The following is a 6,000-nucleotide window of genomic DNA, read 5'->3' as shown; positions in this document are numbered from 1 at the left end:
AAGAGGGGAAGACCACTTCTGCTTAATCAAGGAGACCTTATCTGATTCCCTGAAAGAGGTCAGGTCTACCTGTGAATAGTTCAAGATACCCTATAAATTCCCAATGAAAACACATCACACATTTTAATGTTAAATGTTTGTTAAATCCTTGTCTTCCCATTAGGTTTTTTCTTATGTTTTATTTTTTAAAAAATTATAATTCTAGTATAATTAACATACCATATTATATTAGTTTCAGGTATATAACAGTGATTCAAAATTCTATACATTACTCAGCTCTGACTATAATAAGTATAGTCTTAATCCCTATCATCTATTTCATCTATCCCCTCACTTACCTCCATTCTGGTAACCATCTGATTGTTCTCTATTGTTTCTTTTTTTCTTTCTTCATTTATTTTGTTTCTAAATTCCACATGAGTAAAACCATACACTATTTATCTTTCTCTGACTGACTTATTTCACTTAGTTGAAATGCCTCCCCTCTCTTTTCAGACCCTGCTTCTTGGTATCCTCACAGCATCCTTTTCTTGCCTTCAAATCACACCATGCTTACCAAATGGCATTGTATTTGTCACTTTCAGGTTTTTCCCTCACCAATTGAGCAGTTGGCTAAATGAAGATACATCTTGACCTTAAGGATTCAGTCAGTTCAAGGCTCTTTGTAAGTATGACATACTAATAATTAATTTAGTGCAATGTGATAAATGATATAATAGAAATGTACTAGTAGTTTAGCGCCTGCCTTTGGCCCAGGGCTCAATCCTGGAGACCCGGGATCGAATCCCACATCGGGCTCCCGGTGCATGGAGCCTGCTTCTCCCTCTGCCTATGTCTCTGCCTCTCTCTCTCTCTCTGTGTGACTATCATAAATAAAAAAAATTGAAAAAAAAAGAAATGTACTAGTAGTGCACTGTGGTATATTGGGTATTAAGCACATGAGTTCTGGAGTCTGATTGTCCAGGATTCCAATTTTACTTTTACTACTAATTACCTCTATGATTTCAAGAAGTTAAATAATATTACTAAATTTTATTTTCTCCATTTGTAGAAGAGAAATAAAAATGATATATGCTTTATAGTGTTAGAGAAGATAAAATGAGATTAGCCTATGTAAGGCATTTGGTGTTCTGGCCAGAGCACTGTAAGCATTCTATATATGTTAGCTATGGTGATTATATAAGTGGAAAGTTGAACTCCAAAAGGCTAGAGAGGAGAAATGATGTTTCCAGGAAAAGCTTCATAGGGAGGATGCTGCCTTCACTTCATTCTCTGAATAGTCTGAAAATTTCCAGATAAAGGAGGTATGGTTGAGAAGGGTATGAGGAGTTCCACGCACAAAAAACATCAAGTATGTTGGCAGGAATAAACTGGAGCAGCTACTCTGGAAAACAGTATGGAGTTTCCTCAAAAAGTTAAAAATAGAACTACCCTATGACTCAGCAATTACACTACTAGGTATTTACCCAAAGCAAACAAAAATACTCATTCAAAGAGGCACATGCACCCTGATGTTTACAGAAGCATTATCAATAATAACCAATTATGGAAAGAGCCCAAATATCCATCAACTGATGAATGGCTAAAGAAGCAGTAGTATATACATACAATGGAATATTACTCAGCCATCAAAAGAATGAAATCTTGCCATTTTCAACAATGTGGATGGAGCTAGAGTGTATTATGCTATATAAAATAAGTCAGTCAAAGAAAAACAAATACCATATGATTTCACTCATATGTGGAATTTAAGAAACAAAACAGATGAACATAGGGGAAGAGGGGGAAAAAGAGAGCGAGGAAAACTAAAAGAGATTCTTAACTATAGTGAACAAACAGAATTGATAGAGGGGAGGTAGATGGGAGGATGGGCTAAATGGGTGATGGGTATTAAGGACGGCACTTATTGTGATGAGCAGTGGGTGTTATATGCAAGTGGTGGAATCCCTAAATTCTACTCCTGAAACCAATATTACACTATATGTTAACTAACTAGAATTTAAATAAAAATTAGAAGAAAGAAGGAAGCATCAAGTGCAAGGGCATAGAGATATGAAAGAGCAAAGTTTGGGAAGTTTGAAGTAATATTTTGACATGGCTAGACCATAAGGTGCATGTGGGGTAGAAAAAAGAAAAAGGTGGAGAGATAAAGGTGAGTGCAAACTCAGGAAGAGTCTTGTTAATATACTAAAAGATTAATCCTTGATTTTATAAAGAGTAGGGAGTTATTCAAGAGTTTTTAGCTGGGGAATATCATGGTCAGATACTTTTTTAGAAACAAATCATCTTGTGTTGGGGCTGTGAGGTGATGAAGGACTGAATTCAGGTATTGGCAGTGCTAATGGGATAGGACGGATGAGGTGGAATTGGCAAGGCTGACAGTTTGATGAGATAAGGGGTTGAGGGAAAGACAATGATACCCAGGTTACAGATCTCAGTAACCTGGGATTTCAAAGAAGCAGAGTCTAACAGAACTCATGAATTTTGCAGTACCCTAAAAAGCCACTAGACATGCTGTCAGGAGCATTTGCATTCGAGGATGAAATAGTATATGTAGAATTGTGTTTTGTATTGAACAGTCCAGACAGCTTTAACTCTAAGTCTGTCATAGTCCATTATTGTTTTTCTGCTATGATGCTTGGTGGGGAAATCACCCAGGAATCATCACTGCAAACCAACAAACACCTCAAAGTACTTACTCCATCAAAGCTAGAGTGACAAGAGGGCGTAATCATTGAAATGCTACTTCATTCTGTATTTACACCCATACAACTGTCATCTGTGTAGACACACATCTACACTTTAGCAAAGGGTGAGTAGTCCATCAGGGTCTATAGCTGCAGTAATGAATCCTTTGCTTCTAAACAGTATTTTTTAGTTTATGTAGCACCTTCACATCTTTTCCCTAATAATTTTCACAACTAGTGTGTGAGAGAGGCAGGCACATGTTCTATTTTGCAGATGAGGAGATGGGCCCTCTGAGATGTTGAAAGATTTGGTCATTGTGGCTGAGCTGGTAAGTGATTGAGTTGGCTTTTGCATCAAGTTTTCTGTTATGGAGCTGCAGTTGGAATCCCATCTTTGGAGGCCACTTACTATTGTGCTGTGTCAGTATAATTTCTCAGTATGTTATTTACCATGTAGCTCAAAGAAATGATTCTTTTAAAACATTTCTTTATACTTACTGGAATCTATTGTTATATTGATATTATATCCATAGATAAATATATAGACACATCTGAAAGTTATATAGTATAGCATTTGCAAAAAAGTCTTTTGGTTAGAAGTGACAGGAAGAGAATGTGTTGCTTCACATAACTAGGTAGTCTGAGGTGGCCAGTGCTCCCTTCAGCAGTGGCTAGATCCAGGCTATTGCAATAATTCTACCTCCTGCACCCTCTCTCTTCTCCTGTCTTCTGCCATCCTTTCATCCCTCCCTCCTTCTATCTCTCACTCCTTGATCTCTGTTTTCTTTTGTGTTGGCTTCTTTCCAGACAAAGTCTCTCTCTGCTTGGAAAGGTAATTTTGGAAGCTAGAAATTTAGGTAGCTTTTAGTGTTTATGATCTTGGCAATAAGGAAACCCTTTCTTTTAGCATCTATGTCAATATTTTCCAAAACATTGATTGATCTTTCTTGGGTCACATAAGGGTCGTGCCCTTATATGAGAAAACCTGGTTTGGATAAAGTACCCCAATTTGGCAACTGGGATCAGGAGCCCAATGTTGTGGTGGTATGGTGTGGTCTCACCATGGCTGGAGAGTGTTGTTCCTCAAAGAGAAATTAGATTAAGAAGTAGGAGATAAAGATAGGAAAAGAGATGTTGATCACCCTGTACTCCGGGATTTCATAGGTAAGACAATCTTCAAGAAGGGTAAGACAATGCAGGGCTTCCCCTCCTAGCTCTTCTAGTCTTTACTGTGTAACTTTGAGAAGTTATCCTTTTTCAGACTTGGTTTTCTCAATTGTAAAATGAGGAAAAAGTTCTTCACTCAACTACTACTGTGGCTTCTGTGAAGATCTCAGGGAACCCCCAAGAGCTTTGCATATGTACAATGTCCTCTGAGGGGCTTGAGTCCTGCTAGGGTATGTCTAATTCCTGCTTTAACCTTCCTTGGCACAAAGTGTGTATTCAGGAAATGTCTGTGGTGCGGACACAGCATTTCAATACAGGACCTGTGGAGAAGCAGTACTTACCCAAAAGAATGTACTCCTAATTGTGGATTTATAAACATTTAAAGGAGGAAATATTTGGTGGCAAGGATGCCTTCAAGTACCCCTATGTGATGCCATTCCTCTGTTTTGCTCCAGAAAACAGCCCAATGTGGAGAAAAGAGAAGGCAATGTGGAGTCAGCCACCTATCAGCTGTATGACCTTGGGTGGCTACTTAATCTGAGAGTCATTTTTCTTGTTAAATAATGACAGTAGTAAATGCTATCCTTTTCCTGAAAGTGGCTGTCAAGAACAAATGAAGGCAGACCTGGGTTGAGCTCTCCATTATCCATTTATGAGGTGTCCTGTTAGGGCCCTGTCCAGGCCCTCTTTGAATGGATTCTTTCTGTCATTTCCATGCTCTTTCCTGGCTTTGGTCGGCTTCTGCTGCTAATGGCCTGTAGTGGGTTGCCACTTTACTAAGTGCTGGTAATGTCCTTAACTAACCTTCGGAGGCCCTTAATCAATGACTGGTATGTCAGCCCAGCTCCCTTGCTCTGGTTGGTGTGACTCTGAGACAAAAATCAACCCTGTAGTACTCCCGTCTTGGATCAGGACTTGGTCTTAAAATCCTATCCTTGCTTGTCTCCTTCCTTTTTCCTCTCCTGTTTCTCCCACTCAGCTACTGGTTTCTCTTGGGAGCTCCTCCTTCATAAATTACTTGCACATAATGTTCACCTCAAGATGAGAGAAATTCATCTAGGATAATTTAGTAATTTCTAACCTTGGGCAAAGTAACTTATTAAAGGAACCTTATTTTCTTCATCTGGAAAAGGAATATGGTAATATCTACCACACATAGGTTATTGAATCATAGTAGTTATTCAGTAAATGGTAACAGTTATTTCTAAGCACATTGTGAGAATTTCTGCAAGTAGCAAGTTGTGAGGGTAACTTTTCATTTTATGATTGATATATTAGGGTAGCCCAGACTGATCAGTTCAAACTGGTGCTGGTGTCCAGCTCTCTGTGTTGCTGAATTTCTTTACTTTAAAATTCCAGGATCCATTTTTTCTTGTTTGTTACATAGTTCCACCACCTGCCTTTGTCCTGCCCCTGGGCTTGTGCCTCTGGGCTCTCTCTGCAGGTCCCTTGAGGAAGGCCCTTTTTGAGCCATTTGTGGAAATAGCCTTTGCTTCAGTGAGCAGGGATCTCCCTTCCCTCATTTCCAGATTAAGTGCCTGCTGCAGCTTTGCAAGTGAGCATTGACCAGGCACATTTATTGCTGTAGATGAACTGTGGCAGGCCAGCTGGGGATTGCTAGGCAGTGAAGGCTCCCACGTGCACAAAGCACTCAGACCCTTTGGCTCCAATTTGCTTCTGGCTCATGGGGAAATTGTAACGAGAATGTGAGTGACTGGTTGAACACAGAGGGAGTTCCAGGCGGAAGGGCTGGAAAAAGCTTTGTCTGATCAAAGAGTGTGCGTTGCCACCCTGTTCAAGGCAGGAAGGTTAGACAATTTGCCCTGTTCACTCAGCTCTGCACCTTGGCTGCCAAACACCCATGCTTGCTTGGGGCTATGACAAGCCCTTTCTGTAGCTCTGTGTAGGAAGTGACAGCTGCCTGAGAAATATCAGGGGAAAGAGCGGAGGATTTCTCTCAAGGAAGTGAGCAGGGTTTGAAAGCAGTGTGCTTGGTATGATTAAAAAAAGAAAGAAACCAAAAGAATAGAGCACATTAAGGCAGAAAGGAGTCTAAGATCGTGCAATCTGATTACACACTTTACAGACAAAGAAACTGGTGCCCATAGAGGAAAAGGTTTTGTCCCAAAGTCACACAGCTAGTTAG

General features: G+C 39.8%; 1 long non-coding RNA gene across 1 annotated transcript in view; it reads left to right on the top strand.

Moving 5' to 3' along the window:
- The first annotated feature begins 582 nt into the window (after positions 1-582).
- LOC144295483 (uncharacterized) overlaps positions 583-6,000 on the top strand; it is a 112,344-nt gene continuing 106,926 nt past the window's right edge. The window contains exon 1 of the long non-coding RNA XR_013362625.1: positions 583-664. This is a non-coding gene — a long non-coding RNA (uncharacterized LOC144295483). The remainder of the gene's footprint in view (positions 665-6,000) is intronic.

This window comes from Canis aureus, chromosome 23 (genome assembly GCF_053574225.1).
Source record: "Canis aureus isolate CA01 chromosome 23, VMU_Caureus_v.1.0, whole genome shotgun sequence".
NCBI lineage: Eukaryota > Metazoa > Chordata > Mammalia > Carnivora > Canidae > Canis > Canis aureus.
The sequence above is the reverse complement of the archived record's forward strand: the minus strand, read 5'-3'. Positions and strand labels throughout refer to the sequence as shown.